The sequence below is a fragment of the Plectrocnemia conspersa genome, unplaced genomic scaffold (genome assembly GCF_051122295.1).
Source record: "Plectrocnemia conspersa isolate PC_06_02 unplaced genomic scaffold, ASM5112229v1 ptg000013l, whole genome shotgun sequence".
NCBI lineage: Eukaryota > Metazoa > Arthropoda > Insecta > Trichoptera > Polycentropodidae > Plectrocnemia > Plectrocnemia conspersa.
This window is the reverse complement of record NW_028277177.1, coordinates 9,295,975-9,321,908: the sequence shown is the minus strand read 5'-3', so window position 1 is coordinate 9,321,908 and position 25,934 is coordinate 9,295,975.

Genomic DNA, 25,934 nt, shown 5'->3' with positions numbered 1-25,934 from the left:
ACTTGAATCATCCGATGTCGTTAATTTTTTTACATCTGATATCTGACGTCACTTAGATATCACTTTCTAAATGTCGTCAGATATGACAGCAACGGTTGCATTAAATTGCAAGATGTGCATCTTTTGGTTCTGTTGCTAACCGCGTGACTTTCGCCTAGAACGGTCGTTAGATTAGTGTCAATGCTTGATTTCGAATTCATCATATCACCAGTGGCCACGTTGACTGCTACGCCTACGGCAAATAAAAATGCAGTGGTATAAAACAGTTTTTTTAAATGCAACCGGCCAAATAAAGCGACTTTTTATTGTATAACCTGGAGAAGAATTTCAATTTTTAAAAATATATTTTATACTACTCAATACAAAGTATTTATAATTATTTATTTTGTTCATAATTAATTATAAAAAAATCAGGGTTTGAAGCCGAAGGGGTGTGACTTTACGGCTAAATAGACGCCTTAGTATATAAAAATTAACAGACATAGAGAAAATTTAGATGCCGTTATCGAACGGTAAAATTAAAATGTTAGGTTTTGGAAGTCGAAGAATCTTTGCTGGCGCGTCGAGTTGTATTATTGTAGGCTGTTGTAGTGTAGCGGCTATCTATCTTTTATTCAGATCATTTAAAAGTGCATTATTGTAGTAAAATCATACGCTTGTCTTATGTATATTATACAGTTGAGATTAAATTGTTTTATGTGCATTTAAATTTATACAAAAAAATATTTGTATCGTTTTTGTGTATTATTCTTACGTGATTAAGTATAAAGTATGTGTACACATCAAACAAAAATTGTTTTTATACAGACATTCAATTTGCCTGAAAGGTTTTTTTATATATTGAAAAAGCAAATAATGGAATTGAACTAGAAACACAGAGGGCACGAACAAAAAAACTATCGACAGTATAGACAGGCGGTCCAGATCAATGTGGGAATTAATTTCCGGGTCGTTTATGATTTTTCATATACGTACATACATACATACATACATACATATATACACAAACGCGGTGATACGGCTCGCGGAACAATGGTTATCGACCGGCCTAACATATACTGTAAGTCGGCTTTGTTTCATTGTTCGCATGATTAATGATACGCTCAGATAATGGAAAATTCGCCGTTTTGTTCGACAATCTTTTAAATATGTACGTGTTTTTGTATTGTTGCTTCTCTTATTTCATTCTCAATCGAAAGTGATTAAAATTTATGGAATCAATTTGATTAAGTTTACATATGGAGGCGTTTGAATTAAAAATACTTTCTTAGGAATGACAAACAAGGAAAAAAACACAGAAATAAATATTTTAACACAAATTTATATGCTGTTTTAACCTTTTTAAAAATTCATTGCAATACTTTATTAAAATATATTATAATACATTTGGATATTGTGTGCTAAACAATTTCTATCAATGAAAGTGGTATAGCACCTTTAACTCATTTTTAAATTTTATAAATTCACGTAATCACGTATTTTTACGTAAGTAGGCCACTTGTTGATCGCACACGATTTTGAATCTAGTAGTGATAATTCATGGCGTAATTATCAAACGATTATCGTTAATAATAGCCGAATGGTTGTGTGTACATATATATTTAAAAATATCAACTACTACATCATGGTTTAATAGCTGTACGGTTAATGCACATGTAATTTACGTATTTATAGTTTATATGTCACATGAAATCTAATTTGAAAGACATAAATCAATATTTTCAGTACAATAAACAACTTTGGACATTTTATTAACAAAGATAAGATCTACTTGTATGTATATAAATGTACAGTTTAATGTTTTTTATAGAAAAAAAAACATTTATTTCAATACGTAAACATACAATACGTGTAATTTTTTAATAACCAATTTAAAGTTTACAATTTTATTATTAGCTTAAAAATAATAAAAATAAGAATATAAAATAAAACCTTGTGGTTAAAGCTTAAGAGGTAAAAAATAACAAAATTTTTACAATTAAAGGGTAAGAAAAAAAGAAAGGTAAAACAATAGATTAAGTACTAATTTAAGCACATTTATCTGAAGATCTACCCATTTAAATATATTTTTTAGCCTCTGTGTTCCTTAGCATTTTGTGCTTATATAATATATAAATTTCAGGTTGTTTTAATCGTAATCTTGTTACAAAAAAATTAAAGGGTTAGAGTGGTTACGCAAAATATTCTTTAGTATTTTCTGGTTTAAATTTTTTTTTGAAGCTTAGTATAAAATAGTGTATTATATAAAATGGTTCAAGCTTTATTTTAAATTACTTGTAATTTACAAAAAAATAGTTTCAATACCGGACAAGCATATGTTAAATAGGTTTGAAAAATTGTTTATATTTTATTTTGTTGTAGAAGCGTACTTTTTCTAGTAAATATCAGTCTAAAAACCGCAATGGCAGCAAGGCCTTTACATCAAGTTTTAAAATGTGTTTATTAAATTTGAGTTGGAGCCCATTCATGCATTTAATGCTAGATTTCCATTCTACGTTACAATCTCTTTCTTTTAATACGTTCCTCAAATAAAATATTTGTAAGCACTTTTTAAAATAGCTGTGCTTAAGGAGGCGTAGTCCTAGGGGTGGTTGACCTTGCAGCCAATGAGACTCTTCGGTTAATTCTATTAGATTGCTTATTAAGTTATAATTACAATTTTGACAATGGACGATTACGGCGTGACGTTTCTCACGATGAAGGTGTGCAGGTGTGCGGCTGCGTGCGGCGAGTGTCAGGTGTGATCTTCAGGTCTGTCGGTGAGGGCGCGTGGCTGGTTCTTCCGAATGGCTGCTGGTAGATCTTGGCTCTCTGGTCATCTGCGTCGCTAGCTCTGCTGGTGACGTCTCTTGTTTCGTGCCTCAGCCGTCTCATATCTCGGACCGTCTGTCTTGGGCCGTCTGCCCTCTCTTCGTCGGAGTCCGGGCTTATATCCTTTAGGGGGATGCACGCTAGCTGGCCAATCACGATTGTGCATCGATCTCCTAGCCAATCGCTGCAGCGACTTCTTAGAATTCGAGAAATCGGATGTGTATTTCGAAAGCCAGTTTTTTGCTTTTGTCACAAAAGGGATTCTCTTAACGACCCGTGTTGTGTGTGGTCAAAAGATTTTTTTTTGTGCCATGATGTTTGTCTCATTGATAATAAATTAACGTTTTTGGTCACGGTCATTAACAATGAGACAATCGCCCTTCTAAATGTGCCTATATGTGTGGTCGCCACATGTGTATAAAAAGATTTGGTGTTTTTTGAAATTGTATGATTAAAAGTAAGCAAATATAATTATTTATTGTATTCCCATAATATAATATAATTTATTACGATTCATTGTAAATACAGTTGAAAAAATTGAATTGATACTTTGACTTACAAACCGCTTCACATACAAATTTTGTCATATCTCATTTTGACCTCTACATACAAACCTATACTCGAGACAGGAACTGCAATTATACTTGTTAGTTGGTACTATGTCGCATTTATCTAAAATACGATGCAAAAGGTGGTGTATGTGACACACGCTGCATGTATTTTTTGTGTATCTATTTCGGTATTTATGTAATTAATAAGATATAGTTAGGTTTCAAGATACGATCAACAGTCGGAAACGAATTAAGTTCGTAAGTCGAGGTACCACTGTAATACATAAAAGTGACATTACATACAATACAACTAACTAAAATATCTGTAGCGTCTGCTTACATAGATAAACGCGTATTTTTATTTTGGGGATATCGTTCGTATACAAGATAAAAGATTTCAACTTCGATTTCTACTTGAACTTCCCACATTTGATTTGTAAATACACGAACACTAGCATATCGACACAGACTACGCTATTGAAGTTCGGAGAAAAGTGACCATTTCTACTTCGATCATCAAATCTTGAGTAGCTAAGCAGTTACCTTGAATCACCATAAGTTAACTCGGTCTTCGTCACGACGGAGAGCTATGGCACGTATCCTTCTAAATTGCACAGGTTTAAACTGTTAAAAAATTGGTACACTAATAATTTATTTTCGCTCTTCTGTAAAGTTGTGATTTTTGCCTCATACCATTTTTCCATTTAGATATACGTTTTTAATTTTGTCATCAATTTATTTCATTAAACATTCGAGATCAGCATTTGTGACCCTAGACCTACCACTCTCCTAATGAACAACATATAAACAAACTCCAATTAATTAATTAAGTCGCACGGAACAGTCAACGGATCCATTTAACTCAATCACTCGCACGCGTATTTATATATAATAATACTATACAAACACACAATGTCAAATATACCGCATATATCGGTATATACCGTATAATATCTGATTAGTAGTAGTTAACAGTAAGATCTTGTCACGAACACGATCCGATTATATTTTAACCGGCACGAACCCGAAGGCGGAAACTTTGGGTCTCGCAGGGCCAAGTTGACTTTTGACGACCCAAACTTTGCCAATAAATCGAACTACGACTGACCCAACCCAGAGATCCAGGACGTGATAATGTCCTTTAGCCATTCATGTTTCGATTTAATTAAAGCGGATTAAATTAAGTACATACATACATATGTGCACGCGGGATATCTGTTTCGGCGGGATACAATCCGTGGCCTAATTAAACGTTACACGCGGCCCTATTAGACTTTAATTAATTAGTTAATTAACAAATTACAAACTTTCGTATTAAACATAAATGTATGTGTGAGTATGAAAATTTAATTTGGCGAGTGTTAGTTTAGCTAAGCGTCTATCTCAGCGGGAGGTTTGTATTTCGAGCCGCTTCGGCGGCATACATACAAGATACAATTAAGCTCGTGTGTGTGTAAAGTGTGTATTATATTATGTGTCTATTTAGCGTTTGTGTAATGTATAAGAATAAAATAATGCAGGGGATTTCGGCACGTAACGATTATTATATAAAACAACACGTACTTCCGCGCGGTGTTCTTTGAATGTTGGATTAAAAAGGAAAATTCAATGTGTTTTCCTCTGCTAGCTTAAATAATATTACTTTTGACGAGACCGACATAAACTGAATTTATATTTTTTAGATCGAACTATATCTATAATAATATTGTGGTTTCAGTTTTTTTATAAAAAAATAAGTCAATTATTCATAGTATTTTTATTTAATTTTTTTTGACTTACACATTGTATGTATTGTAATATTTTTACCATCAAATTTGTTTATATATTTTATCAAGTTGCTGATTCTAATTCACCTTTGCTTAGAGTGAGCTTTAAAGTGAGTTACGTACTATTTATTCAATTGTGTCTTTATATCTTCAATTATGAAATACATTTTTACGTCTATCTTTGCATTTGGGTTAATATATTTTTTTATTTAAATTATATTAAGACCATCTTTACCTCATATTCATTATTTATTTTATTATTTTATTTAGCTTAATAGCTATTTTTTACATCAAAAAAATTTTAACTAAGCATATATATAACATAAACAGAAAAAAAATAATATTATAATTTTTTTGTCATATTTCTTTATCCGAAATATAACAAAAAAAAATGGAAGAACTTTTTAGCTAGTCATGCTGATTTTTTATATTTATTTACTTCGAATTAAATAAATATTTAATTACGAGTTCTTCAATTGATAAGATTAATACAGTGCTTCTTTTACATATAAATTTATAAGATCAGCTATGTAAAAAAATATTTTTTTAAGATATAATACTGCATAACAATGTTGGAATTTTCGCAGTTTAATTTATGTAATTGATATTTCCAAAAGGCCTACAGGCGTCTCTTTGATGTCGACGATAAAAAGCGTTGAAAGCTTTTTATGACTTTATTATCTCAACGTGGTATAAATGGAATTAAACCCAATAAAACAGTAACGTTACGATACTGATAATTTTTAATTGTCAGCTGCAATTACAATCATCGAAATTTGGTCGCTTTAGATACGCGAGAGGATGGGGCTTAATTGCTATTTTATATATAGTAACTACTGAGATGTTCAAAATCACTTTACAATACATTTTTTCTTAAAAAGATAAAATAATTTTATATGCATAAATTTAAATGATATTTTATTTATATTTTACAATATACAAATAAATCATTTGAATGTGCGGAATCAGTGCTCGACACACGCGTTTTAAAGCGTCTTAAAAAGCAAGTTGAACTCTTGTCGATTCAATGTAACTACTTGGATCGACTAGATCTAATGATCAAAGCGAAAGCGACTGCCTTTATTTGGACTTCAAGGGTTTCACATGTGTTGATTCGACGTAAGCTTCACTTGATTTGAGTAGAGCATTAAGTTTCAAACTAAACTTGAAGATATACTAAGAATTTTTAAGCAGAATTTACTTTCTATGGCGGTAATCCAGATTTACTAGAAAAATATATTTAAATCATTGAAATTTATTTTTTCAACTTATTGCCTAATCCTGAGTGACTTGATGTTGTTTTTATCTAATACTATCATATTATAATATTCTAGCTTTTCGACAGGTTATTGTGATGAGTGATATTTTAGGTTTAACTATCTGATATCATATACAAAAACGACTACTATTAAAGAACGGTTTGCTGATATGTTTCGGTAGCGGCCAAATTTTTCAATTTTTTTTTTATTTTTATAAATAGATTTTATTTTAACAGTATTTTATTTTTGATTGTGATATATCGTTTATTTATTATTTCTTTTAGCCAAGCTGCAAAAACGTAGCTTTATTGCACGTTCTTGGTTTTTATATATATATTAACAATTTATAACAACTTATAACTTTTTTAAATTTTACTCTAAAAGGCTTGTTGCCATTGCGCCTCTTAAACAAATATTTAATGGAAAAAGCGCGGTTACCACTAAAAATAAAATAGTAACATACAAACAGTTAATCAGGCTTATTTGTGGAATAATACTAGTAAAATAAGATTGATAAATAAAATAAATGTAGATTGTAAGTTAGCAAAATTAAAACCTTATAAATAATATTTAATTCACATTTTTATACTAGTATTAAAAAAATCATAAAGAGCAGCAAATTTTTATTCCAGAAAATTTCTATTAAATATTTTGCGTAGCCACACTTATAGACTATAATAAAAACAACATTACAATTTAATATAAGCATACAATGCCAAAGTACATTATGCTTTAAAAGCTTAAGAACATATTTTTATGGCTACAGATATTCTACAATACTTTTAATTTTTTAATTTTTTAGTCAGTAAGATTTATATGATAATGCTCTAGTCTAGAGCAAGGGGAAACTCATTTGCTCTAGAGCAGGGTTTCCCAAACTTTTTGAGCGACGGAACACTTGGCAAATCCGAAAATGTTGACGGAACACTTAGCTTATTTTTTAGGTTGGGCAATTCATAATAGTATAAATAAAAAAAATGTTATTAAAGAAATATCATTAATTAATAAACATAAAAATACAAAAAAATAAAACTCCTAATGACTCTGATGATTTTGGGTTGTTGAATTATTTTTTATTATATCAGGCACAATATTATCATATCTGCCGTGGCGTTAAGTCTATTTCTGTATTTTGTTTTTGTTGCAATATATTTAGAAAATCCCACTTCGCATAAATACGTCGTGGAAAACAGAAGTAAACAAACCAGAGCTTGTTTTGACACATTGGGGAACTCTTCAGTCAGACTCGCCCATAACTCATTTAATGGCTGATCTTTATATTTTTGTTTCAAATCAGAGTCATTAATTAAATCAATTAAATTCTCATAATCCCTTGCGCTTTAGCCCACTGGTTTAACTGTCACGGAAAATGGATTCCGAACCCAGGAATCGTCCTTACTAGTTTTCGGAAAATATTCCGAAAGAGTAGTTTTCAAGTTATTTAGGTGTTCTAAAAATACTCGTGAAACTTCTTTATCAACTTGAAAATTCAATTCATTTAAACATTCATCCAAGACAGGAAAACAATCAAAATTATTAGATTCAACTGATAAAATCCCAAATTGTATTTTTTTATCAAAAAATTCAATTTTATCTCTCATATTAAAAATTGTAATTGTTAACTTTTTCCTTGTAATGATAAGTTAACACCATTGCACTTTGTAAAAATATCCGCCAGATATGCAAGATGTATCAACCAGGAAGGATTTGTTAAAAAATTGATAAAATGATGTTGCAAATTATTTTGTGCCTTTAAGAAGACTAATAATTCATTTCGAAGTTCATAATCTTAATTGTGCTTTTCCTCTGGATAGCCATCTTACTTCAGTATGTACAGTTTTTATGTATTAGCAAGACTAACATTTTTTTTAATTTACTCTAAATTTTTGTGAAATTTTTGGGAAACCATGCTCAGTCTAGACTCTAGAGCATTAACATTTAACTTTTTGTACTAAACGGTCCGTCAAAACATTGATCTTAATCGGAGTCGCAGATTGCTCGCATTAGTATCAATTATTTATTGACGTATTTATCAAGTTTATTGATAAACTTGGATGCTAAAGCTAATAATTGTGATATTAGAAGTCTTCAAACCCTCTTCGAAACAATCCACAATAAACTTTAAATAAACATTAAAGGTGAGAAGAGTTGCCGAGAGTCATTGAAGACATCAGTCTCTTCTCTAAAGCTTTACAACTACATGGTTCACAAAATAACAATATAGATTGTGACATTGGTGAGCTTAGTATCGATTCGATTGTTAATCCCAAAATTTGATCAATTTCGATCCATATCTAACACCGCAATAATATCATTAAATGATTACCACTTTGGCAAAGCTATACATATGTACATTTATAGATAAAATATCCTTGAACTTTATTGGCATAGTTCGTATTAGAAATTTCATGCGAGGTAATGTATCCTATCTGACATTTTAAATCATCCATCAGTATATAAATCATAGTGAACGTGATATTTTTTTGTAACATTACACTATTTCATGTCCGTAACATCTACGGGGCGTGGTGCCCCAAGCGCCCAAGGGTTGAGTCTTTTTTCTTTTCTCTCTCCTTCTCTTATCGACCGGTCGTAAATCAACGCAAAAAGCCACATATATCTGCAACAAATCACTCGGAGCAGTCCTGTTTCAAATTAAACGCATCATTTTTGAGCTTTATGCGGTTTGTCTTAAATTCGAGAATGACCCATAAAAGTCTTGGATGCTTCGAGTATCGCGACCGTTATGGCGGTCGTGAAATCAATGGTCGGTTTTGTATGATGGATATATGGCAGAGCGCACATAGTAACGGTCCATTTGAGATGACGAATCTATAAATGAATTATTGTATACATTATCATTCAGAGGCTGATGGTTTGTTTTACAACGCTTACTTTTTAAGTGTACACGGTCCTTTAATGACGAAAAAAATTCGATTTAAAAAATAATATTTGTTTTGAACTCAATAATATACCAATATCAATATTGAAAGTGTTACTCAAATTGTATAAATATAAAAATACGATATTTATCGTAATATTTATGATTCACTATATGGCAACACTGAGCAGCAAAGAAAACACGACTAATTATCAGGTAGATATTTGTATTAATTTTTAATGCCTAATTAAAACATTTTGCATAAATATAATTTCAGATATTATGTTGCAACGGTAGGTAATTTTTATATTTATTTGTATCATAAAAAGGGTTAACTTGTACCTATTATTTTTTATTCAAGAAATTATTTTACGAATGATATTTTTTGAATATATTTTAATTAGGGCCTTTCAACCATGTATTATCACTGGAGCTCAAAAACAGCGGGAACGCCGTCTTTTTAAGATGGTTCGAAGGACCAGCGAAATACTTAAATTCGTATTTGAATATATTTTTTTTGTCCATGAGTTTTAAAATAAACAATCTTATTTTACACATGTATTTCTCATACAGTAATGGTATAAAAGCAATCTAGAAACTCGCGATGTTCTAAATAAATCAGAACAAAAGGTCTGAAGACGGTTGAAACATGGCGTTTTCAGCATTTTCATCGAATATTATTAAGATATATTAGTTGTTGCAGTTTATTCGCCTCTGCGTCATCGTAACAAATAACTCTTATATTGCGATTACACATTCAGTTTGAATTTTTAATAATATTGACGGTATTTTTGTATCTGTGCCTTAAAAATACTGAATTTCTGGTATTTTGATAGATATAGCTTTAGTATTATAATCCCTAATTACATGCATTGTGGTTGTGCACTTAAAAATACCCACACAAATCTCTCGCGATGGATACATCCGATTCGTTGAAATAAATCAACGCTCCTTCACCGTGAGCGACGTCTCCTTTGAATGCCGACTGTATCGAAGCGCCCGAGGAGAATTTATTGTGCACTGAATCAAACTCATTTGGAAGTCTTTATCCAAACGCTTCGGCGATTAATCCGGCAGATCCTACCTTTTTCGAGCCCGGGCGCGAAACATTAACATTTTATCTCGATCCTGCCATTTCGGGTTATACACCTAAACAGTGCGTGTTTACTCGTCGGTATAACTCTTGGGCGTTTAATTTTTAATTGAGCGCGAGGTGTTTGTTTCACTTTCCGCTCCCGGCGAGCCCGCGGGACTTATAAATTGCGGATAAAGAATTTAAATAAGGGTCCCGTTTTTCGGTAACTTTAACCGTGTTGCGTGTTTGGCGGCCGTAAATAATTGAAGCTCTCCACTTCGTACGCTTTTCGGGAGCGGCGAGGAAAATGTGCGAGCACGCTTTGCTCATCTTCCTCGGCTCATTACGGTGTATGGTAAGGGGTGGATATTTAAAGTTTAATTTTTAAGCATTAGATGAAAGTGAAAACTGACGAGAAGTAAAACGGAATACTAAATATCTTTCCCTATGTTGTTAATAGAATATATTTATGCTTAATAAAATATTTTTAACTAAATTTAATGCTGATTAAAGTAGAACAGTAATCTGAGAACACTGCTTACATTTAAAATATTTTTTATAGTCGTCAGTTTGAAAGTTCGTGATCACATTTAATTTTTTTTTAAATAAGAAAAATATTTTTTAATTTACTTAAATTATTTTTATTAGGTTCAGTATTTATATTTTATTATAAAATAATTTTCTAAGTCCCTTAAAATTAGCATAAAGCTAATTTTTTCAGAATTCAAGCATAAGGTAGACGTCACCCATGTATTTTTTTCTTTTATATACTTATATATTTTACAAATTTTCTGGTTCAATTGATCAGAAAGGTTAGCATAGTACTTGCAATTTATCTTTTGACCCTTTGAAAAATAATCAATGAGCAATAACCCATTTATATCCCAAAAAATTGTAGCCATAACATTAACTACATACACATTGGATTTCGTCTTTTTTGATCTAAGATAATCGTTATTTCATCGTTATTTTAATTTATTTTTGGTGTGTAATAGTAAACTTAGGATTTATTGATTGTTTAAAGTCGTAGGTATATAAATACATAAAATCAGTGGTCTTCTTATAGTAATTTAATATTCATTTAATTGCAATAATTGTGATCGACCGTCAATAATATTTATTCCAAATGCCAAGTCCTTCGGTTAGGATATGATTTGTTCGCCATTTTAAACTGTGCAGCATATTTAGGGCATCTATTGAGGTGGTTAATTAGCAAAGCTCGTAGCTAGGGGTTTTAACGTATTGTGAAATGTATATATATAAAATAAAATAAATTAAAAGCATATATTTTTGTGTTATATGCTTAAAATAATATTGTAGGATTATTTTTAATAGACAGACATTTAAAATAAACAATGCTCGTATAAATTAAAAAAAAAAAAACAACAAGTCCACAGCAACACAATATTAGATAAGAAATGTGAGTAATTTCTGGAATTTCGGCCATTACAAAGTATTTTTTTTTCATATTTTTGTTTACTGGCTATTAGTTATTATAAACATGGCTTTATAAATAACATAAATATAAATAAAAATCGCAAATTAAAATTAGCACAACTGAACTGTTGCGAATGTAGCAATACATAAAAGGAAAAAAAATGAGTATTTTTGAACCAATCATTTCAATTTATTGTTAAAGTATCATTGTGCAACTGAGATGCAGAAAATCATTGAAATTTGCAAGCTCATTGCTTACAGTTGGAATTAAAGGCACACTATCACCCAAGATAAATTTAATTTTATAAAATAAGTTTATTAGCATTAAACATTTTTTTTAAAGAAAAGCTTTATTTTGGTTAAGATATATTAATTTTAACATTTATTTTTAAAAACCCACTAAGAACTTCAACTTTTTACAACAACAAGCACTTGACAATTGTTTAAAAGATATGTGGAATAATACAGTGCCATAATATATAAAAAAAAACAGGTTTAGGGATAAAGATCTATTATATTTTTAAGAGGTGGTGTGGGGTGTAGTAAAGGTAGAAGAGCTGTTTTTAGTACTTATTATGAGTTGGACCAGTGAACATCGGGGCTTTGTTGTTCAAGTGTATTATGAGAACAACCGTTCTGTGATAACGACGCAGAGAGCGTTCCATACTCGCTTTGTGTTTGATAGAAATGCATCTGTACCATACAGGAAATGATTATGCTCTGGATTTATAAACTTATAGCAACTAGATCCAAATTAAAAAAAACAACTCATTAATACTCTGACAAAACACGACGTTTGATCGAAGTAGTAAGGAAAATGTTACTTGGGCGTTTGACTTCTAAAAAATGAGATTAGGGTATATGACCATTAGAAATACATAAAGAAAAAGGTTTTTAAAGATCATCCTCGATCTTTTAAGAATTTAAAAGAACGGATCATTCCGTCTTAGATGACCCAGAGAGTAACGAAAAAATTTCAGGATCCTCATTATGATTGCCAACGACGGCCGTCATTTGCCATATATGATTTTTAAAATCAAAAAAATCAAAATTGAATTGTATATATTTTTTTATAAATACATACATATTTTTATAAATAACTTCTTTAATTTTGTATACTTCAATACAAGGAAGATCTTTTTGCGCCACTGTGTATAATATCTACTTTTAAAAATAATACCATGAACTTTTAATTCATGGTTTTATTAGTTGTTGTGATCTGTATACTATATTATGTATTATATTACATAATTCTGACGACTATAATTTAATAATAGCAAAATTGTATTCCTATTATCGTTTATTCTTTATAATCAAAAAGTACATAGATTGAAATAAATACATACACACACACAAGCCATTGTCAAGGTAAACCTTAAAAAATAACGTTTCGTATATTTTTATTCCATTCATTATGTAAGGCTTTATAGCAAGCCTGTATTCGAAAACATCAATTTTACCCATTTCATGTATAGTTATTAGTGAGCATTATCGTAACAAAGGCGGTTCGTGGTTATGTGCGTCGAAGGCTTTCAAACATACACACAAGGGCAGCTGAATGTTCCCTAATCATGTGTCGGTGTAATAATGAACTTCATTATAATTTCATCAGCGAAAGCCCATCAAAAGGGCCGGTGTGGTGACACTGTCGCACAAGGGAGGACCTGTGACGCGCATTCGACATATTTACAAATTCCTATAGCATAAACAAGTTTCGTTATGACGTCGTTAGCACGGAACCTTGTTTACGGAAGGAAAGACGCCGAATTTTATATCTAGTTTTGAACATTTCCAGGGGGATGGTCGTAAACGAACACACGATGGCTCTGCAACACGAAAGTACGCAATTGTCATCAATAATACCTTGGGTGACTTATGAAATTCATACTTTTAATGAACGCTTAACAAAAATACCTAATTTATTTGTGGATACAATATAATATTTTTTTACTTGGTTAAAAAACACTTCTGTAACGAGCATTTTATTCATTCAGTAGTTAATTAAGTTTAATAACGACCCTTAAATATTTGGCATTTTGATTAAGTACATTGTAGGCACGACTTCCTACTTAAGCTGTCGCGAGTAACAGCCGCGGTCGTGTAAGCCGGCATGAGACTATTGATGGTATCAAGCATTACTATTAAATTTAATAATGCGGATATGGGATATCAGGGATGAGTTAGGACGGGTGGCTGTTACACTTCTATGAAGAGAATAAAAATATAAATATAGCAATGAACAGTTTTATTTGGGAGAAATACGAAAAAATAATGTGAAAATTATGTTGCCAGCAGTAGTATTTATATTTTTTTAAATTTTAAAAATATGTACTTGAAAAGTGAGAATATTTTTGTTCTTGAGAGTATTCTCGACTTACATCACTAGGCAGTAATCAGAACTCATCCATCACAGTACGTATAAAACCTAAAATCAAAACCAGAACGAGGAAAATCAAAGACGAATGAACGCATTTGCGTGTGTATCATTACGCCCGAATCGGCAACCGAGATAAATTAAAACGGGAGTCTCAAACCTAGAAACCATTTACAAGTCACGTCGTTTATACACGTCCGCGACCTGACAATGATAGATGACGCTTCATACATGAAAAAAAATCCTACAAAACTACAAACACGAAACGCACGCTAAAAAAAACTTTTCACCACAAACACAAACGCATATGTATATAGGTTTTTCGTAATTATAATGGTGATTTATTTGCACATTGGCGCATCGTCTGCGCCTTTTGTGGCTTGGTGTTAATTCTAGAGTCAACAAGCATTGAAAGGAGGAATAATGCCTTATTTGACTTTAGCAATACTTTACTTGGACTTTCGCAATGGTGAGCAAACAGCCGAGATATGATCGGTTTTGCCGATGCTAATTTTCGCACCAATCACTCGGCTCGTGGACGCTTAGCAAACAACCATGGGAAAAATAAACGAGTATTGTAATTAACGAGAGAGGTTTCGTTTCGCTGTTGCTGTTGCTATGGGATTTACGCGTAGTATAGAAAAAATCTCATATCGTTGATTACTACTTTTTTTTTCTTTGAAAGAAAAAAAACATATATAATTGCATATGTATGAGTATTTTTATTTGCTAAATTTAAAATATTAGGTTTATATTAAAACTTTACAGAGCTCAAAGCTTGTTTCACAAAACACGACCTAGTGTTTTTCATAACCATTGTTCTTCACGCTTTCATGTAGCATATAACATAAAAAAACTATACTGGTAAATTTATTGTCGGATGATGTCCGTGGAAGATCCTCAGAGGTCTTGTAGGTGGCGTGGGAGCGACAGTATAGCGGAAGATGATCCCTCTTTGCTACGGTAGTGTTCGTATGGAGGAGTCCCTCTCGGGATAACTTCGAGTCTCTTCGAGTATCTGCCAGAGTGATTGCTTGTGACTATCCTCTCCTCATCAGAGTTCAGGCTTAAGTATCCAGGGCTGCAAAGCTTACTGACTAACCACAATCATGTAGCGATCATCCAGTCAATATATATACTCGTTTCTTGGAACAGCGAAATAGGTATACGCCTTTAAAAAGCGACATTTGCTTGATGTGCATTGTCCAAGGTCGTATACTGCAATGGGAATTTTGTGAATCCGGTGATTTATTGTTTCCGTGAGCATTTCGCAACAAAAAAATCTTTCAATGACGGAGAATATTCACAGCAAGAACACTCCCGGGTTATTTATGTGATTTTTTCTGGTCGTAACGAGGGTTATTGTGTGATCCAAATCCTTAACGTTTGTTTCCTTGTTGATGGATGATCATTTTGGTCACAGTAATTTAACACGAGTTTAGAGAATAAGACCCCACAAAAATATTATTTGATCAATAAGCCATTTGTTAAAATATTTATGCCAGCTTATACTTAACATATTACTAAGTTTAAATTGCAAGTGCTATCAAAATCCTAACAATACAAACTATTAATGAGAAAAATTTGATAAAAAATATGGCTCTAAATATACTAAATATAAACAATCGTCATGAATCTTTTAAGCAAAGTCAGACACTTGTGATTTTAGTAAGACGTTTTTATTTTAATTAAAGAAGTATAAGATACTGAACAAAAACATTTAAATAAGATATATGAGTGAATTCTCAACAGAACTTCGTGAGCGACCGAATATCAGATGAGAAGGGTAGAGATGCTTGCTCTATTGATATTATTGCCACTATTTTACCGCCTCTTATTTTCCCTACACCTTTTAATTTAAAACTGATATTTTGGTTGAGCTATTAGACTAGTTTTAATTGTTAAAAAATTAAGCTGTGTATTACATATAAATATACAATAAAATGATTACGATCTAAATTGAAGTTAAAATGCGTGTGTAACGAGACGAAGATAAGCTTAGAAAAAAATGCAACTTCAATTAATAAGTAATGGTTAATTACACCGATTTTAGAAAATCTTTAATGAAGAATTTCGAATCCGTAGGTAGAATATATTTAACTGTCTAAAAAAATCGATTACAACTTGCTTGCGTATGAAGAGCACAGTGTGAAAATGTCATGACTTTATTTTCAGTAAATTTTGTTCTAAATACAACTTAAAGGTGAATCGGTGTATGTTGAATTTTTATTTCATTTTATTTCTGTCGTACTCGAAGCTATATTAAGACTGCGTCAAAGATTTTCAATTATAGAATTCTTCGAAGACAATGATCATACCTTTTTGGTTTGGAGCAAAAATGCATTGAGCGCCGAATACAATATTCCATTGAAAAGTCGTGTGGTGGTTAACCACGATATGCATAAAGAAATATAAAATATGAATACACTCAAAGACAGATTAAAAATTTCATAATGCGTTCTTTGTCAATTTTCAATATGGTAAATTTACATTAAGGTTTTTTTAAAGTAATTTATTAATACAATGGAATGAAATTTACTATGTTTTAAAACATAAATACGTTGAAGCAATGATTTCAGTTTTTTAAAAGTTTAATTAAAAAATTAAAGAAAGAAAAAAATATTAATAAAAAGGAACTGTACTTATTAGTAATGATAATAATAATAGTATTAAAGAATCTGATACTTAAAGTTTCTTTGAGACTCAGGAAAGCATAGTCTATTAAATGTTACAATAATAAACTGACTTAAATAACCGGATTCGTATGATTCATAAAATCATAGTTACATTAAAAAGCTTTAATTTATATATGTATGGATAACAAATTAAATTATCTTAAAAGTTCATAGCGAAGCAAGAAATTTTAAGATGTCGACTAAAGAAATAATGATTTTTAAAACATGTTTTATATATTTTATTAATTAAATAATTTAATTTAAAGACATTTTTCTTACTGTAATACTTAATTAAATAATTCTAAAAATTATTATAGTACAAATAGCTGATACTACAATTTATTTTATCAAATATAGGATTTATTTTTTATATATTACATATAGTGCATTATTATTTATTGATTATATTTATAAACAAAATACATTAAAGTCTATTTTGCACTGAAATTGCTTAGCCTTTATTAAATGGGCTTAAATAAGAAATTTATTGTTAATATTTACGTTATATTATACAAATAATTACTTCATTACATCATGACTAAAAAGTCCTTAAAACATATTTACGATTACACAAACATTTATCTTAGGAACCCTATTAAAAATTTCTAGAACGTTGCGCTTCACGTTCATAATGGAATTAAACGGTAAATACTGATCTTCTTTAGACGTTTGAAAGCGGAAGTTCTAACATATGTAAACTTTTGAAGTGTTGACATTTGAAAATTAATCTCTGACATGTTCAGAAACAATATAAATTGCAAGTGCTTTAAATGAGGATAATAAACTTCCAATGTTTTAACAACTTTTAGCGAGAGCATCAGAGCTTATACACAACGCCTCTTGCATGTAATTATTATTATTTATTGGCTATAAAAAATATTTCTAATGTTGTAAGTAAAACACAAAGAGTCTCTCAAGTGAAGCTGACAAGTAGAGTTCTTCAATTTATTATTAAAACCATCGATTTATAAAACAATATTTTTAATACAATTAATATCACTACATAACTGAGTATATATTTTTCTTCGGGTATATTATAAATAAATAATTATTTCTCTACCCATTAGAAGCCGAAAGGGTTAAAAGCTTTTCACGTACATATATTTTAACGATTATTTCTCCGTAAACCGACCAAAACCAACTAGCTGCACGTGTATAACCCATTTCTTTTCGGTCCCGGCTGAAAATTTCCAATTTGTCGGTTAATGGCCCCCGTACGAGCTAATATAACATCGGCAAATATTTACACATTTCAATAATAAATAACTACGCGGACGAAACACACATGTTACACGTGTTGCGGGCTAAATAGACGTACATACATATATGCATATGAAGAGAAACGGTCGAGATGCATTCGATGAGATGATGCATTTGCATGCAATATATCATGCCACAAGTGCACGTGGTTCAAATCGACTTTGATGTTAAACATTAAATATCTCAATCGATTTATTTGCTCAAGAAGATTAATGATCACGACGAAAGCGATGTCCGTTTATTTATCCTTTCCTAAATGCATTTTAATAACTAATTATGTATTAATGTATGTGAGGAATCCCAGGGTACATTAAATCTTGCAAAAAATTGTGAAAAAAATTTAGGGTATTAGAATGTAGATACAACGTTAAAGGCCCACGTTTATTTTATGGCGTTTCGTGAAAAATAATATCAGTAATTTCTTATGTATATATGTTATACAAAATTTTACATCATTAGCGCTTTAGCTAGGTTTCGACTTACGTACTTTATATATGACATGATTCGTTTAATGAATACGTGATACGAGGTCCTTATTAATGTTCTGTTCCTATAAGTAATATATCATTTTAATTATATACGCTTTTGGTCGTATCGCGTTACCGAAATATGTAATCATTGTGTAAATATATTATGTAATATTTATTTTCTACCTCGTGATTATTTTCCTCATTTATTGAGGATAGTGACTTAAACACCAATGTACACAAGTTTTTTAGAGAAACAGATTTTTTTAACATCACATATAGTAGGATACGGTATTAAGTATTATCGGTTAGTTTAAATGTATTATTAAAATATTATTCAATAAGTTATTGGTTAAGACCAAGTTATAGGTATGATTGTTAAGGCCAAGATAAGGAGTCGACGTCTATTCTTCCTTACAGATTGCCTAATAAATGTTTGAACGAAGCTCTTCGTTTTAATTTTTCTACCTTCATAAGCTAACCTTTTACATATTGCATTTATATAAAAGTATTATACATAAGTAAAAATGATCACCTGGTTCATTGCAGAGAGACGGCTTTGATGCAATCTATTATGTGAAAAAGTTGTGTGGCGTACATATATGCCAACGTTTGAAAGGGTCTTATTATCAAAACTTGCGCTAATTAACTGTAAGCATTATTATCCATCAACAAGAAAACGAGACAATAGCTTAAAGGATGGAGCACACACAAAAGCCCTCGTTACGACCAGAAAATCACATAAATAACACACGTTTTGTTTTTACTGTAAATATTATCCGTCATTGAGAGAATATTTCTTTGTTGCGGAGCGGTCGCGGATATAATAAATCACTGGATCCATGAGATTCTGTTGCAATACAATACAACCTTGGACAATGGCCATCAAGCGAATGTCACTTTCTAAAGGCGTATAACTATTTCGCTGTTCTAAGAAACGAGTACATCTATTGGCTGTATGATCGCTGCATGATTGTGATTTGCAGTCCCGAATACTTAAGCCTGGACTCCAGTGGGGAGAAGGCAATCACAAGCAGACACTCGAAGAGTATCTTTGGTATATGAAGTTGATGAGATTGCTTTTACATTATATTAAGTACGATTAACCACTACCTCATTCCTGATATCCTTTAATTAAATAGCAATGCTAAAGATAATCAATAGTTTTACGCCGGCTTATCTGACTGACCGTAGCTGGTGACAGCCCAGGTAGGAGGTCGAGCCTAGCTTCGATCTGCACAATATAATAAACCAAAATCTAGACTAAGTAAAGATTGTAGTTGCTTTTGTGCCAAAACTATTGATTGTTGATAGGGTGTTTATGTCAATTTTAAACATACACATACCTAAGTCGCAACATATTGTTGCTGCAAATTTAAACAACTAGTCGCAACATATTATTTACTCAACCAGGAAAAATTGCTAGTATAATAATTGGTCCTTAATCTTTACTTTCTAATTATCCCTAAACATTTATTGACACTCTGTGTTAAGAATGTAGAAATAGTTTGTAAATTTGCCGATCAATACTACCTCTGGTTAAAGCCGCTAACTTTTTGTTACATATGTATGTATGTATATACATATTAAGTTAAAATTTACGCTTTAGTCAATACAAACATGAAATTGAACAGTATCTATAAATATAGTAAATTACAATCTCAGTGATTAAATTCTGATATCTGATATGATTTATTACTATCATAATTTTAATTAATCATGGATTATTATTAGGTCAATGTGTAAGTCGCTGTTGCTGCGTTAATTTGCCTAAAATTATTTGATAATAATTTACACCGCGTTCAAAATAACTAAATCACAGCGCAAACGAGAGAAAAACAGTAATTTATTACCTTTTTACACGATACAGATTTTATTATGCTTAGTGTGCATATCGTAAGTCCGACCTTTTTCATGTAAGGGCTCGAGAGTGTGTAAAAAATAAATTATGTGCGTTGCATTTTCATATTGTCTTCGGTGTGTCGAATGTAATATTTCGCTCGTCTCATAAATTATTCTGTATGCCATAATTTAAGTATGTAATAATTAGGCCCTTCAACGGAGCGTGAAATGTGGCCCGTGGCCGCACAGGGAAAGCGAGAATAAATAAAGGAACAAAATTGGGCCCTACCAAAAATAACGGCGAGGCGTGTGATTAATCATAGGTTATTTTATTTATTTTATTATAAAATTATGTATTTTTGTGTTAGGAAAATATGAGATATTTTTTTAGAATATTGCGTGCTTGATTTGGTATACTTATAAATTTAATCATGTGCATATAAATTATTTTTATTATTATTTTATGGGATATCGGGGTATATTTTTAAGAAATGCCAAAATCTCATGCTATAGGGGAAAAGTTTATAGTGAGTTTGGACAAATCTGATCTGGGTTTTAAGTAACAAATATTAATAAACACTGATTTTATTGTTCATGATCATATTCAAAACATCTTATTTTAAAAGAGTTTTACTTAGTAACTTATTGTTATTTTAACGATAATGTATTTTTTATCAAATACAATTTTAATGGACTTTCTAAACCTTAAAAAAAAAAATTTGGTAACTTGAAAAGAAAAAAAAACAGATCATCTAAGCCTAAGATGATCTGTGTTTTTTCTAAATCAAAAAGAAGCATAAATGGATAGAGAGATCTTTGAAGATTCGTTTAAAACCAAATGGGTCCCCAAAGTGAAAGTTTTTTTAAAAAGTAATATGTTGTCTCAAAGAGCAGTATTGTTAATAGATAATGTTCCTTCTCATTCGAATGAAAGTATATCGAAAACGAACGACGGTCTTATGGTTGCAAAATTTTTACCGCCTAATGTTGTAAGTTTAATTCAACCCACGTTTAATCGAGAGTACACTATACATCCGGATAATCGAGAGTAATAAATCAAAGTTTACATAAATTTATAGCAATATTTTAAATTATAAATAAAATAAAATTTAATACCATATACTATTTATTAATAATTAAAAATATTTTAAAACCAGTTGTAATAAATTTAGCTCCTAAAATATTAGTGGTGCGCAAGTCTTTAAGAAAACAAAAAAATTAGATAATCTATTTTGCTTATACTACAATTACTTAGCGAAACAGGATGAATTTTACTAAAACACATTATTTATGTAACATTTTTGAACATCACATGTAAAAAAATGCATGGTTCGGTACTAAGCTACAGATCATTGTTTCCAAACGCTGCTATAAATCATATAGTAGCGAAACATCGCAATTATTACTAGTGTAATGAAGCAATATATTGAAAGTGTAATTACGAATTTAAAATGTTGCGATTCGAGGTGGCTACGCAGATCTATCTCTCTAGAATCTAGAGTGCCTATTAGAGAAGGCAGAAAAAATTAAACGAAAAAAAAAGCACCGGCTATAATTTTCATGACTCATCAGCGAGGGAGAGAGATCGGTGGAAGGAAAAGAGATAGCGTCGGTGAAAAAAAGCAAGAGATATACTATACAGAACGGAGGTAAAAAAACCTGACGGGCTTACCTCACCTTCGGGCAAAACGGCAATCATAATTACGGTCCACTCCAAATCACGGCCGAGGAGGGGAAACAAAGCTAAAAAAACTATTTGCTAGAAAGTGAGTTTTCGACGTGGTGTAACTAACGTATAGGTTTTTGAGCCGAATCGATATTCGCTAATTTTAGCGTGGCGCCGGCGATAATGCGCACTCGCTTCTGACCGAGAGTTAACTTTTCAGTAAGCTCAACAGCGGCAGGAACTGCAACGTAAACGTAGTTGTTAGAAAAGCCCGATGCGATGTTTACATGAAAACTTTTGCTTTATGTATCCTGTTAAGTTTTAGTGAAAGATAAAGTTTATTACTATCTTAGAATCTACATGTTATGTGTGTATTAATAATATACATAAAATATCAATAGTAGTTGTTAAGAATTAAGTTAGACTCGATAACTTTTTATATTTAGTGCTATTGTCAAATATAGATAACGAAAAATAATCTATACTATACAAAAAAAAATAGGTTATATAATTTACATTTACACGAAAATTTCGCTACATATTTGTATACACAAACATTAACTATCCTATTTTAAAAATCAATAATCAAAATTTTTGTGAATGTACATACATATATGTAATAGTAAAATTCTGTTTTTACTAGTATTTTAACGAAATCATATCAGTATACATTTTTACCAGTAGATATATATTTTTACTAGTGAAAATATAATTTATCTGATAGGTGATAATAAAATTATTTATATATTGTTATTTGACTGGTGTGAATCGTGTAAAATAGTAACGTAGTCATCTTTAATTAATAGTTATAAATGCTACATGTTAAATCTTTTACTTTAACAGATTATTTATTAAAAAAAAAATGTTTCAAGTATATGTTTCCCGGATTATTTGCGCAGTGAATAAATACAGTTTTACTGATATTGCGCAGTGAGTGAGATAAATTACATTTTTACTAAAAAAATACATATTCACTGTAACAGTTTCTAGGCGTCAAATTACTGTTAAAACCTAAACATAACCTAAGCGAATTAACCAAATTCAACTTAACCTAATGAAAGTTTTGAAACAAACTATTGCTTTTAATTTTTATATATTCAGTTTGATTTGGGTTTAAACAGCAAATAGACGTCTTACAACTATAAAATTAAGTTTTGAGACATTTTATAGCGTCATATTTACAGATTAATTATATTTTTTAAATATAACTTTACTGAAAATACAAATTCACTGCAACCTATATATAGTTATTGTAGCCAAGTCTGCGTCTAAAGAATAAAGTCGTATTTCAAGATCAGGTTGAACTCTGGATTTCGAATATGATAGCTTTATTAGGGTTGACGTGAAGAGGGAAGCAGCTTTGTATGATATATAAAATTAATTTTCTTATATCCCAAGCCGATCATATCATGTCTATGTTGGAAGTAAATAAAAGTTCTTGCTGAAACATATTCTCTCAAAGATTAAGGAGTATATTAAAAAAAATATTTCTGCCGTATTTCTTATTATAATGAAAAGCCGTCAGAGTTTAAACAGCTTGAGATTGAGCAGCTATATATTTATAATTTCGCAATAAAATTGCTGCGTCAATACAATATAATAAATAGTTTTTGTTTGTTAAAGCCCACAACGGTTTTAAGAAAATGATCGTCACCTTCCAAATGAACATTAGCAATTTTCTTAATAACTGATTTTAATTTTGTTTATTGCGCTTTTAACGCGTATAAGCGATAACCTATTTAAAAGACTTTTCAGATTAACGATGCGCTTTCATCTAAGACTGGCAGTGTCCTGCACATTTTGTAAGTGCGAACTGCTGTCAGTAGTAGCTTTATATTATCGCTGCACTTGCAACATGCACCAAATTTGAACAGTGCTAAAAATTGTATTGAACGCTATGGAAACAATGTTGAAAATTTATGGTATTTTATATATTTTCAGGCCATAAATCATGAGATATACCATATTCAAGGTATTGTGTTAATTCACCTTTGAAATTACTTTTTTTATATATAAATAGACAAACAAATAATTGCCAATTAGACAGCCTTAAAAACAGTTTTTAGAGTATTATAAAAAATGAATTTTTTATCTCCACTGAATGTAAGTTGAGTCATGTTGATGTATATGTCACAGCAAAAATAGTCAACCTTCTTAACTTTCTATTTATATTTTTATTGAGTAAATGAAATCAAATAAGTCTTTTTACTAAGGGTAATCACAATAACTAAAATTCTCGTGGTGATATAAGTCAAAAATAATGAACGACCGATGAGAACCGGTCATTGAAGTTTGGCAATGGGTTCAATTATACTTGTAAGATATAAAAAAATCAGCAAAAAAATAAACATAACGAATGATTTACATTTATTAATCGTCGTGTTGCGGTTGTGAAATATATCATACAGTTATTAAAATCGAATTGACAACACCTGAGTTGCTATAAAAAATAGTTGTATTCACCACCGCAAGGCTAAAAAAACTTGAGACCAAATTGGCTACCGCATTTTTACTTTTGGTTTTGTTGGGTGTTTCTCAATCTGTTTTTTTTAATTTTATTTGTTAAAGCTCCTAAGACGTGTCTTTGTGTTTCAATTATTTTATAATAACATATGTAGAAGAAATAAGAATGCAGATTGCTTATTATGTAATAAGTGGCACTAGCAAAAAATATGAGCTTAATTGATAATATCCGTATTTACTTATTTCCTATAAATATTCAATAAATATGTTCGGTATGTCCCTAAAGAAGAAATAAGAAAATTCTTGGACAGGATAAAAACAATATTTTGAAGCTTAAACATTAGTTTTATTGTATTGTTCAAAATTAATAAGCTATTGTGGACCAGTTAAACTTATGTTGTGGATTAAAAAACTAAGATTGCATAATGAAAGAAAAGGCAAAAACTAAGTGCACCCACAAATTTAATAAAGCATTAAAAACAACTAAGTTTATCATGCTTTGTATTAAACCACCCAAAAATAATTTTGATTTGTAATTTTATTTTGTATACGATGTAATAATAAAGTCAATTTCCTTTAAAAAAACTGTATTTTAAATTTTACATCCGATATACTATCTATTGTATTTATATTAAAAATAATAAAACAATTTTAAAAGAGCTTTTCCATCTAGAATTACGTGTCGGCATAATTTATTGAAAAACTTTGAGCGAGTACTTCTTTTCAATATTTATGATAAACATCATTAAAGAGGCGCTGCGCAAGTTTTCCCGTTCTTTCAGCATTTTCCTTTATCGCTCTCATCAGGGGTTCCCCACCTTTATCAATGAGGGCGTTTCTTCGTTATTTTATTCGGAACGACAATCGAGGGGATGTATTTTGTGTAAAATCATAATACAATATTTTTTTATTTATTTTAAATTAATAAGACTAATACATGCATGCATTATATTATATAATATTATTACACTGACAAAAAATTATATTGCTAAATTTTATACTAGAATGCTTCAATAGTTTTTTTAAATAAAATGATATTAATATTTTTATCGATACAAATAATATTGTTTATTACATAGGTTTAATATTAAAAAAAATACATTATAATGTGTCAAGTGCATAAAGCTTAGAATTTCAACACATATGTATATGAAACCTTATCAAAAATATAATGTTACTAAATAAATATATGTAAAAATCCTACAATCGTTTTTTTAATTAATATAATATTGGTAATTTTGTCGATGCAAATAATATTGTTTATTACATAAACTTACTTTAAAAAAAATTAATTACATTATTATGTGTCAAGTTCATCAAAAATATACTGTTACTGATATATACGTACATATCAATATAAACAAATATATTAATATATTGTTTCACAACATACTCAATTTTTTTTGG